The 12,576-nt window shown below is 38.6% G+C and overlaps 1 protein-coding gene across 1 annotated transcript in view; it reads left to right on the top strand.

The window, feature by feature from the left end:
- LOC122710817 (semaphorin-2A) overlaps positions 1-12,576 on the top strand; it is a 545,106-nt gene that overhangs the window by 71,064 nt on the left and 461,466 nt on the right. The gene's annotated exons all lie outside the window — the stretch shown is intronic.

Genomic DNA, 12,576 nt, shown 5'->3' with positions numbered 1-12,576 from the left:
TTTTTTTTTTTTTTTTTTTTTATGGAAAAGCTCCGCATGCTTCCGTAATGGAGAATGGAGAAAAATCGTCCAATTATATTTTAGAGAGGAATAGGAGTTTCCTATAAAATTATATTTTTTCGATTAATTTTTCTCTTAACGTGAGATAATTACTTCGAAGTTTTATAAATGATATCGGATATTACAAAGGAAGGGGTTGTAACTCGAAGAAGAGGGAAATAGTGGTTCAGAAGACGAATGGAAAATCAAGAAAAAGAAAAAAAAAAAAGTAATATTTGTTAAAAGCTTTAAACTTGGATTTAAATCTTGAAAACTCGATGTAAAAGAAGTTCTGACTTTTACGACCCATAAAGTTAAAAATCTGACCTTTAACGCACGAAGTCAAGGAAGCTTTGTCCTCCTTTGGGGGATGAGAAACTTAATATTAAAAGCGTAGCTAACTTCAGACATCTCAGAATACCAGTTTCATCATCAGTCCACGTTGAATTATTTAAAAATGATTCGAGATTCGTTATGAAACTGATTCGTATGAAAATGATCCTTGTCTATTTTAGTCTTTTTCCAAGAAAAGAAAAGTATTCTAACGTGCTTTTTATTAAAATTTCACATATAAGATATACAATCAAATTACGAATCTCGTTATAAATCTTTCAACTTAATATAAATTTATTAAAATGTAAAATTGAAACGAAGGAACTTAAGACGTAAGATTGTAGAATTTAAAATTTTTTAGACGAATTCAAAAAAAAAAAAAAAAAAAGATTGTCTCGATACAAGTTCGTGCACGAGAGATTTAATGCATTTCACTCTAACGTGGGGGGAGGGGAGCATTAGTACGAACGTCACGTTGGCCAGTCTCTTGCAAGACTGTTGTTTCACTGGTGGGGTTGCAAAATATTTTATGAATTACTGAGATCGTTTCGGTGTCTCTTCTGGCACGTGTGCATGAATTCTCGGAAAATTACGAATTCAAAAAATTTGCCTAATACGATTACGTGAATGATTTATGCGCGTGTACAAATGTTCTTTCACTTACCACATTTGAAATTTTCTTAAACGTGCCGAGCACGTAAACAAACGAGAGTTTATTCTAAAATTTGATGCCGCTTTGAAAACCGTTTCCCCCGTAATCCTAAGTTCCTTCTTAAAGAGCTTTCAACGTTAGCATTTATTCAAATACATATAAATGCGAGAGCATGACTCGTTGAAAATTCTGAGGAAACGTGGAATATAATTTTGTGCTCGGTTAAAAATACAACAGATTACAAAAGTTATCCATTTCTAAAGTTAAATTCAAAAAAAAAAAAAAAAAAGGAATTGTCAAAAGATCTATATACATCTACTCAATATTATCCCTCTATTGCATGAAAATATATATATATATGGTTTTTAGTCTACTTAAAAATGAGTGTGGTCATGAAATAAATAACAACAGTTCTTGTTTTTTTAATAAAATATCGACAGGCTGCATCCTTGTACGTATTTTGCATCCATATGGAGACACACTTTTGAAATTTAAATCCCCAATTGGGAATTTAAAATCCCCATGCAATAGATAACGTTGTAATAAAGATGTGTAGAATTTTCCAACTTTTATCGCAACTTTAAGCACATATTCTTGTGATTTTTATTAGTTGAGATGAAGTTTTAAAAATTCCTTGACGAGTCATATTTGTACGGACACGGTTTCGATCGAAAATACGAGCTCGATCTTCGAGAAGTCTCTTTGATTCTTATTAAAAGAACTGGTTCCAACAAAAGAGTATCCTTTCGCAAGAAAAAAAGGACAGTTTCCTCGAATATTAGGTTCATCGTTTCCGCGAGAGTGGAGCAACCGAGCTTGGCAACACCAAGGGGAGTGGAGGGGTTGAAGGAGGACGAGAAAGCGGTCATAGGATGGGAAGGGCGAGAAGGAAAAGAAGGAAGAGAGCGAAGTAGATGGCGACGCCTTTCCATCGATGGAAGATTGAATAATTCAAAAGCGTCTTGCCCAGCGATTTTCAAACGGCGAGCGCCCACTTGTGCTTGCGGCCGCAATCCCTGGTCTAATTCCGCGTCTCCGAATAAATGCATACTATTAATGGAGGGGGAGGAGGGAAGAGAGACGCTTTTACGTCTCGAATCCTATATATCCAGCTCTCGCCTCACCCAGGAATAGGGAATTCCTCGATCTCGATATTCCTCGATCGACGATCGTCTACGGATAGGAAAATCGAGGGTAAGAGGTCTTCTCTGAAAAAAAAAAAAAGAAAAAGTTTTTTTCTTTCCCTCTCACGTGATACGCGTAATACGCCTCCTTTATTCCACGTCCTCGATATTCAGCTATTAAATCGCTTCGTGGCCTATTCCCCTCCAGAAATTGTGTATCTTGGACGATTTTTATCTAGAATGCGATTCGCGTGCATCATTCATCGGCATAAATCTTTCCAGGGGAGGGAAATTGAAAATTTTTCCATCGTCATTCACCTCGAGTACGAGCAAGAGGATTGGAAAATTAAACGGAATTACCGGTTTATATTCGTTCATACGTAATTTTATTTACGTAATATACTCTTGTCCGTTAATGTTAAAAGAGTTTATATTTCCGTTTCACTGTTGGATGGCAATTATTTCGTCCAATTGACAAGCCCGTCTAACAAATCGTGCGAATATTTACACGTTGATTAATTGCATTTAAAACGTGTCACAGAAATCGAGAAAAGATTAGAAGAACATCAATCCCAGATAATCACGATAATCCTCAAATCTACGTCCTTCGCCTTCATCCTCGATTCTCCACCCCCTTCGACGTCCCTTTCTCCAAGGACGAGCGATCAAAGCGTTCGACAGCCATAGACAGCCAGGGTCAAAGGTGAAATCTGAAGCGTCGTCTGGTGGTTCGCGCGCACATCCGGGGACGTGGCTGGTTCGACGTGACACGTGTAGAGCGGTGCATCGTGCACCAGGAGGGAGCAACACCGGAGGTTTTTTTGAACGTTGCGGATGCAGCCACCCCACTAGACAGAAGAGCGTCTAGTGTCAAGTGGCAGCCACGAGGGATTCTCGATGCCACGGAAGAAGGGGTGGCGATGATTGTCGGGCAGAGGGGTGCGGCGAGGCCTGTGGGGTGGCTTAGCGGTGGAAAGGGGATGGGGGTGTGACGACGGCTTGTCGCATGCAGTGTCGCGGCTCGATGATTGTGACAAAACGCCGCCATTACGGGGCTGTATAAAACAACTTCATCCTCCTTTTTAGGATTTTTAAAGGATTTTAATGAAACGAAATTCTTTCTTCTTTCGATTTTTCAGGGATTATTTCGTTGGGAAACGAGGGTGCTTCGATTAATTTTCTTTTTTTTCAAGATTTTCAGTTTTCGAAATTTCGTTTTCCAGGGGATGTGGTCGTGAATTTTGCAAAAGTTTAACATCTTGGTCGAGGTCTTGACACTCTGCCGGTGAATTATGCTTGGTTACATCATGGACGATGTATATATGGTGCGTGTGTACACGCGTTACACATCGTGACGTTGAAGAATTTATGGACAAACCTGAAGGAGGTATTGTTGTACTTGTATCTTTCGTTTATTTGATATCGCAAAAATATACATGGATGCAGGATGATTTTTAAGTTAAGCAAATACTTTTTTCATCCAATCAATATTTACATAGAAAAGAAAATCAATTTTACTTTATTATCGCTTTGAAAAATCGATATTAAACACATCCTAAAGTTAAAGAACTGAATTCTTTTAATAAAATATCAATTGTCGAATGTAATATTATTAAATTAATTCCCAACGTGTCCATTTTCCATTTCACATTAAAACTACAATCACGTCGTTCATTTTAAAATTCTTCGTCCCGAAATACCCGATTTTATTTCCGAATCCGGAAACTCCATTAAAAAAAATCGCACCGGCGATTTCCTTCCTTCCCCCCTCCCTTCCCAAAATAGAAACGTCAAACGTGCGTTACCTCCCTCCCCCCCGAAATCGCGGATGGAATTCGGCCATATTCTTCGAGGATTTGCCAAGATTTACAGCAGCGAATAAACCTGCGCGTTTTCACGCAGTGTTCCGGCCTTCCGTGTAACTGCATTCAATGCGCTCGAGCCTGAAATATGGGTGAACGTTACGGTGCAAGTATTACCGCGTCACCGACGATGAAGGTGTTATATTTCCGCGCTGTTACGCGAAATCTCGCCCCCACGCCGACACGCGGCTTACGCGGGATCCCGTGCAGTCGAATAGGTTTCACGATGAAACCACGATGAATATCGTATTTCACGTGTATTTGGCGTGCCACCAACACTTCATCCTTGGGCGGGACGTTGATCGGAACTCGCCTATCCTCTTCTTCTTTCGGTTGTGGAAAATTTTATTCGGCTCGAGATCATCGAATGATGGCGGTCGTGAAGGTGCAAATGGGATTTGGAATTTGCGAGGAACGAAGTATTTTCTCTCTTTCTTTTTCTTTTAAATCTTCGGTCGATGGAGCTGGTGGATGGTCACTTTTGATCTACGATTCTGACCATGGTATTTATAGTATCTAGTCGGGGCAGATATGGGTCAAAAGTTGGGAGTTGGAGGGTAGGAAAAATTCTCTTTATCTTGGCTTGAATATTACCGTCACTCGACTGACATTATTTTCTCTGGAAACTTTACTCTTCAAATAGATAGGAAGGTAGGAATTTTAAAGGTAAAGTGATTCGAAAGTTGGTGGAAGAGCGAAGTGTGGTCTAAATTAAAGGGGGGTAGTGGATTTCTTTCGAGGAGGTAGGGGAATACGTTTCTTGGAAAAATATTCTTCTAACCATGTTCCATGATTGGTTTAATTAGATTGTGTCATTTCTATTTTCTTGTTATTACTGCTGATTGGCTAAATACGTTATTCTACACACACTTTTAAATATGGACTAATTAATGCATTAATCTACAATTTGTTACAATTAATTTTGATTTTATTCATGGCGTTATATTATAAAATGAGTAAGAAAAAGTAATATTATTATTACGATACTTGTAATATTACGTCACTTGGACGTAATCATACATTAATTTTATACATCATACCACGAAGAAGAGAAACATTATAATAGTAGTACATTATAATAATAGTTCATGGAACAAACAGTCAGACCAAGTCATCCCTTTATATGAGATTCATAAAAGATCCAAGCCAAAGATTTTATACGTCTACGACTGTCGTTTCCCATCTCCTTCCTTCAACCTCCCACACTCCATTGGTCTATTTGGTGAATCTCTTCGTGACGCCAGCCAAAAGAGTAATGCAATTAATGAGGCATGAACAAATACAGCCTTGATAACCATTTCACAATTTCTTTCTTCACGTTGAATCTCAAATACCATTATCCCTCTTTGTCCATTTTTTGTCCCTCTCCAATTATCAAAATTCAATTCTGATGGATTGGATCGAACTTCAGACTAAACAGACAAACTTTCCAATTAAACAAATCTTCTCTAAATCTCGACACCGCGAAAAGTATCCAAAGCAGAAAATCCAAAGCAGTTAAACGCACGCAAACACGAAGGCCAATATGTTGTGCGGACAAGTTAAAAAAGAAGAAAAGAAGGAGAGACACTTGGTAACGGTGAGTCGAAGTGGGTGAGATGGAAACACGTAGAAAGGAGCACCGTGGTGTGGAGGGCGTGGTGTACAGCCTGGGTAAAAAGTAAGCAACAGGGGGTTAAGGGTGGCGAAATAGCGTTCCTCTTTGTGCGATCAACGTCTCGCTCGCTTTATGGCCATGGTGCTCGGCCATAACGACGACCATTGCATTGTGGTATATAAAGCGACCTAGCCTTAAACCGCCCGATTCTGGCACCGAAATCTCGCGCCAGAGAGAGGCCTCTCCTTCTTCCTCCTCCCTCGCGTCACCACGTTCTAATGTCCACGATGACAAAGGGAACGCGAATGTCACCGATGCTGCCAACCTCCTCAAATGATCCTCCATCACGGAAGAAAAATGTCGAAGGAATTCCTCTCTCGAGGAATTTTCGAACCTCGAAAATTCTCGAGAGGGGACGTTGAGTTGGCTCGATTAACATCTAAATCGTTTCGCGTTTTTTTTTTTAAGAAAATCGTCCCTGCTCCGCTTTGATGTGGCGCTGTTCGACGAGAGGGCTCTCTCTCTCTCTCTTTCTCTTTCTCTTTGCGGCGAGAAACGCGTTGGATGTTTCCTTTTCGCAGGATGAAAGGTAAAGGTGAGGGTAATGGTAAATGAGGAAAGTGTTTTTCAAGGGAATACATACGCATCGAGGAGTTTTAAGTTTAATTCTAACTAAGTTCCTTCCACGACGTGTTATTTTACTTCATTATTAATCGATCATTTCCAAATTGTAATAAACTGTGTCAAATTCAAACCATCTTATACAATACATTTTCAATCAATCACTCGTACGTACTATGTTTGAAACAAATTAACTCGTGAAAGTCGTCGAGTTGTTCTCTTTTTTAAATTTCCACCGCGTAAAAAAAAAGAAAGGATCGTAGCTTATTTTTCAGATTTCAGGGTTGTTGGGTTTAACCGCAGACGAGTCTACCGATTATTTCCGGGCCCTTGGAGGTTTATATCCTTTTCCCCGAGGAAGCTGCACGATAATAGAGAGCCGGTTGACGCGCCACTGTTTTTGGGCCGGGAATTATTGCCGGTTCCGCGGACGCCTGATTTACATTTATTGCGCCGCTTGCGTAATGGTGTCGCTATATCTTCGGTTATTCCAACTAATTATACTCCCATTCCGATAAAATATGAGCAACGAGCAGCGAGCCGTTCGTTACGAATCGCTGAAGGATTTGGCCCGTTGTTTTTCTTCCTTCTTCTTCTTCTCGTACTTTTGCGAGTGTATTCGATCGATAATCCCTGTGTTTATCTGTGTTTTCATCGAAATTCGGGGAACAGCGCGATAAAGGATGTTTATATATGTACTTGTGTCGCTTTTACGAAAAAAAATTTTTTCGCGAAATTAAATAATCCGACGAAAAGGAAAGAAGAAAGAATCGAAACAATTGGATTTAAAACGAATTTCATCCCTCGCCTTTTTTTGGCAACAAAAATTCGAAATATCTGAAAAAAAGAAGAAGAAGAAGAAGAAAAGAAATTAATCGATTTAGGATGGAGCACATTCTTTCTCCCTTTTACTCTTGATCCTGCAAAGTTTCAGTTTCCCACGAGGGGCGAAACTTAACACGATCCGGACTTTGAGATAATTTTCGCGGTCCACAGCTAATTACATTTAGAGGTGGAACCTCGTGGACGTAGGACTGGGCTACGTAATCAGAACTGTCGAATAATCCTGTTCCCCGATAACGGCGGTGCAGTTTCCTTCCATGGCCGTTTCCATGGCGGTTTCTCGAATCGTCCGCTGCCTCAGCAACCGTCCCGCCTCTTAATTGCCCTCGTTCGTTACGATTACACGAACGATACATCCTTTTTATTGCCGATCGACGACCGGCCCAACATCGTGCTCTATCCACCCGCGAACATTCCTCCATCCATTCCACTCCTCCGATTAATGTTTTAACCGGAAACGAGATAGGGTAAACGCGGGGTCTTGTTACATAGCGTTTCATAGTCGTGGATAATTAATTAATTTCTTGAAAATTGGAGAACGTGGAGTGATTGAATTATTGCATTTTTAGAGATTAAGTAATGTTGAGTTCTCCGTTATCGAACGATTATTATTAATTTCTTGGAAATGATTAAATTGGATGTGTCTTATTTTAAAGGTGTCATGGAGCATGTGTAATAGTTGTTGCAAAATTGAATTAAATTATAGAAGAATATGGAAATTGATCTTTGAGAATCTTCATGATGGATATACTTGTATAAATTAATAAAATTTCTTAAAATATGGACAATGTTTGCTGAAAATATCATTCATTCTTTGTTGCATCTCAACAAGTGTTAGAAATTATTAAAATTATATCCGATATTTTCACTCATATTTCTTTTACTTTTTAAATAATTTATCCAGAAAAAAAGTTTGCAAATTAATTTCCTCCATTTTTATCTACTTGTTTCTCAAGTGAAACAGCATTCTTAGAAAGGAAGAGAATGAATTCTACGAAAAGAAATTCAATATTATTACTCAAATTATAATGTTTTATCGCGTAATAAATAAAAAAGATATAAAATATCTCATTGATAGTCCATATCATCGAAATATCTCGTCCAAAGGGTTAAACGTTTCGACGAAGGGAGAAGAAGGGACGGTCGATTAAATCATCGTTCTCGAGCAAACGTGTACACAATTGTATATCGAACTCTCGATGACAATCGGAGACGATAGCCGGCGGTTATGGTCGTGCATACTTTGGAAACTTCTGTGCAACGATGATCACGATGGTTGCGTGAACAACCAGCGACATGTCGAGTGGATGGCACGTGAAGTACTAATCATATGCTTTCGACGTTTGCTGGCCGTGCATAGATAATGGGGATAATTAGTCGGAATGAAACGATGCGCCCTCGTCATTTTCAAACGAATTTCTCGATAATTCTCAACGACAATTTTCTCGTTTGTAATCTATCACGAATAATGAATTTGTTTGTTGATAATTTTTGGAAACGATATTTCAGTTTATTAAGAAACTTTTATATCGAAAATTGAGAATGTATTTACGTATTTTTATATATTTTAGAATTTATTGTAATTGCGTCTTGAAATAGAAGAAAAAAAAAAAAACCAGAAGAAAAATTTCCGGTTTATCTTATTTCTCTTCTTCTCCCTCTTCTTCGAAGCATATCTTTTCCGTTTGTAACTTATTTCTACCTTTGAAAAATTTAGTTTCTTAAAATGGAATCTAAAATAAGCTTAATCTGTAATATGCAAGTAGGTCAAAGGAGAATTATAAATTTTTACTACTTTCAAAGAGACGGAAGAAAGCTTCTATAATAAGAAAAGGGGAAGGGAAAAGGAGAGAACTTTCAACGCAACCTTAAATGCAAACACGCAAAATTACATTTCCTATATATATATATTAATCAAATCGAATAAAGCTTACCCTTAAATTCTCTGATTAATCCCGATGAAAACACATTTCTCATCAAAGATTCACCGAATCTTCGCGCAAAATTTTCCCTCCCCTTCCATCTCAAATCTCTCTACGACGATCCATCGCGGGAATAAGAAAGTCAAAACGACGGAGGAGAGAGTCACGATCACGAGAGGAAAGGGAATAAAATTCGTATCGAGGAGCTAGCAACGAAACTCGTCGAATTTCCTCTTTCAATCTCGCGGACACTATTCAATTTCCCGGATATCGCGGCTAAGGGACATCGAGATATTTCTTCTCTTCTCTCTTTCCTATTTTTTTTCTTTTTTTTTTTTCTCTCTTTTTCCTTTCGAAATTTCCTTCCTCCACCCCTTCGTTCCGCCCTTCATCCGACACCGCTGTGCCGTGATTGCGGGCCGCAATTCCGCCCTCGTTCGAGGGTCGACTCGAAGCGAGAAGAAATGGCCCTCGCCGCGAGTAACGTAGTCAGGCGAACGCGTGGCCAATGAGCCATTCGCTCTCCAACCCCTCTTTATTTTTCCTTCTCTCCTCCATCGGAACACAGGCTGCCCTCTGTTTTCGTTTCGATCGTTTTGGACGATGAGACGATGGTAATGACACGGGTGGCAATCTTATTATTAATTTCGTTGTCGCGATGATTAATATCGTGATTCAGATGTGATTGAGTTAAGAGAGAGACGTGTGTGTGTGTGTGTATATGTTGTTGAAGGGTGTGTTCTGGAAATTTGAAGAAAAATTTGAGATTAGAATAATAATCGGATGTTAGATTTGTTCAAATGAGTTGTAGATTTTTTGTTATAGAATTTAAATCGAAATTTTATTTGTGGTTTTATTATTGAATGTTGCCAGCAACACCACTAGTTATTATATTTGGTATCTATTTGCTTTTCTTCGATACTTCAAATGTTTTTGTAAACAGATGCAATTACGTATAATTAGGTATATTCATTCGGCTAAATCCGTACATTTTATTCATCGTTTTCACTGTCCAATTTTTCTGTGAATGAAAATGTTAATTGTATAATACTTTTGGACAAATTATTAAAAAAATATAAACGAATTGTACATTGATTGCTAGAGTTACATGTTGCATATTGATTATAAGTTATATGGCCTATTAATTTTCTTTTCAAGAAAAATAAAAATCTCGCATTTTCTGAATTTTCTGAACGCCTCGACGATCTCACTCAATGTATCGAATCTCTCGAATTTTTTGAAGACCAATCGATTATCCTTGCTCGATTCACCCTTTTCTCTTCTCCACTTTGCCGAGATTTCGCCGTCTCTCGACCAGTTACCATTTGCCCTTTTTCCCGATTATCTTAGATTAAGCGAAGTCCGAGGATCTGCAGAAGAAAAAGAAGGACGTATCGAGATGTGTAGACCTAATTGAATTTCTTTTACCGATGCCGACCACGCTTATCAGACCGGAATTTCCGTCTCAGATAAGTATTATGAAAGCTTAATTTATCGGGAAAGAGGACGTCGAAGCGGAGAGAATTCCATCGTTCGTTAATGGTTGATAAATATTGGATCGATACGAATAATTAATATCCCGGAAATTATAATTTATACCGTGGTAATGAAAAATTGAAGAATTGTCTGGGATGAAAAAGTTAAAGATCGACAGCGTTTAATAGCGATCGAAATTTAAATAAAGATCCACTATCTTAATTTTAATAATCGCTGTTGCGATTGAATATTTATCCAAAACGTTATACAGAAACGAAATATTTCGATAATTTTGAAGTTTATAATTTTGGAATATCTCGAAGGAAATTGTTTATTTTGATCCAATCGAGTAGAACTTAAATTCGATTCATTTTTCATAAAACTGGATGATGGAAGAAAATTATTTAAAATCGTTTCTTTCCCTTCTTTTTTTTTTTTAAGACGTAAATTTCCGACATCTATGCACAGATATACTTTAATATATTCTAGATATATTAAAACCGTTAACGAAATCAACGACACTGTAATTCCCTTTCAATCAAGCTTCTCGATACATCTAATAGCCAGATTTTCCAACGCAACGAAGGTCGAAAATTTCCTTTTTGCGTTGGGGAAGCGTCGAGACGGTCGGATAGGGGGTGGTCGGTAAAGTAAAGTAAATAATGATTAGGGCGATTTGTATTTTTACGTCGTGCCTGATTTCCGTTGGGTAAATATTGCGAGTTTTCTTAAGACCTTCCACTTCTGCTTTACTCGAACCAATCCCTCCCTCTCTCGTTCTGCCTCCTTCGTCGACTTTTCGCCCATCCTCGTGTAAGTCGGATACAGGTCTTAAAATGTTTCCCAGTTTACACAAGGGCATCTTTCATCACTCGACATCTTTCTCGTAAATTGTTTGAACCAGCTATTTGAGAATCATTTTTCCTTTTTCCTTTTGGATATGGATGAACATCACACGATAATTTTCCAAACGATAATTTTTACAAATGAAAGGGAATTATTTCAAAATAATTACTATAGTTATTCTTTTCCACGAGAAACGATATCAAATTACTCACCAACATCGATAGAAGGATGGCTAATATTCGTAACTCGATCAACTCGATCATCCCCAATGAAGACGTGTATATATATATATTCAAGCTCAAACAGGAATGCGTTTTCCAAACGAAAGGCCGTCCCCGCTTTGATCATTAAACCTCAAGCAATAGAATCCATCGACAAAGGAATCAATCCTCTCTAACTTAATCACCGAGTGGCAACGATCGGCAAATCGCGATTACAATAACAGGTAATAGGTGTCCCCCCAAGCAATGGAGGACCGAGAGATCCGAGAGAATTCGCGATAACGAAGCGTCGAAACGCGATCCAGAACGATGTCCACGTATATACACGTATCTGAATGGTTCCATCCTCCTGGAATGAAATAATCCGTTAATTTAATCGAGGAACGGTATGCAGAACATTACGTACCTTCCCCCCTCTTTCAACCAAGATCATCAGCATCGAGAGTCTCCTAATATATACATAAAATCCTCGCGCGTGAAAGTTTCTAGGAAAGAAGAAAAATGGATGAATGGAAAACGCGGGGGTTGGTTTTTGGCGCCATGGAATTGGTTACCTGCGATTTCTCTCTTCTTTTTTTCTATTTAATTTTTTCGTTCGTTCGTTCTCATTCCCTCGTTGCACCGTCAAACCATTCTACAGCTTACAACGTTTGTAAAATCACGGGTGAAATGATGTACAGATGTACGGGTGTTCACGGGCGATCGTTCAAGTGGAATCGGTTGTAGTAGGCCGAGGAGGCGTGTTTTCGTAGTCCATGCGGAAATCAGCGGAACATCGGTTCGTTCCCGCGTGTAACGCGTGCCTTCAAAGAGTATTTTTATAGTTTTTTTTTTTTCTCTCTCTTTTTCTCTCTATATACAGGCAAATTTTGTCGGTTTTATTCGATCGTTGCAGATATCGTTGACTGGCGCGCGATCCGCTTTTCTTTATTCGGGATATGGGAGTGGATGCTTTACCTGTAATTGAACGCAGGGAATTGTAAAATTGGGTGAAAAAGGTATTGGAGAAAATATAGCGAGTGATGCGTTGGAAATGAGAT

The sequence above is a fragment of the Apis laboriosa genome, unplaced genomic scaffold, assembly GCF_014066325.1.
Source record: "Apis laboriosa isolate Shangri-la unplaced genomic scaffold, ASM1406632v1 scaffold157_cov153, whole genome shotgun sequence".
NCBI classification, from domain to species: Eukaryota; Metazoa; Arthropoda; class Insecta; order Hymenoptera; family Apidae; genus Apis; species Apis laboriosa.
The sequence above is the reverse complement of the archived record's forward strand: the minus strand, read 5'-3'. Positions and strand labels throughout refer to the sequence as shown.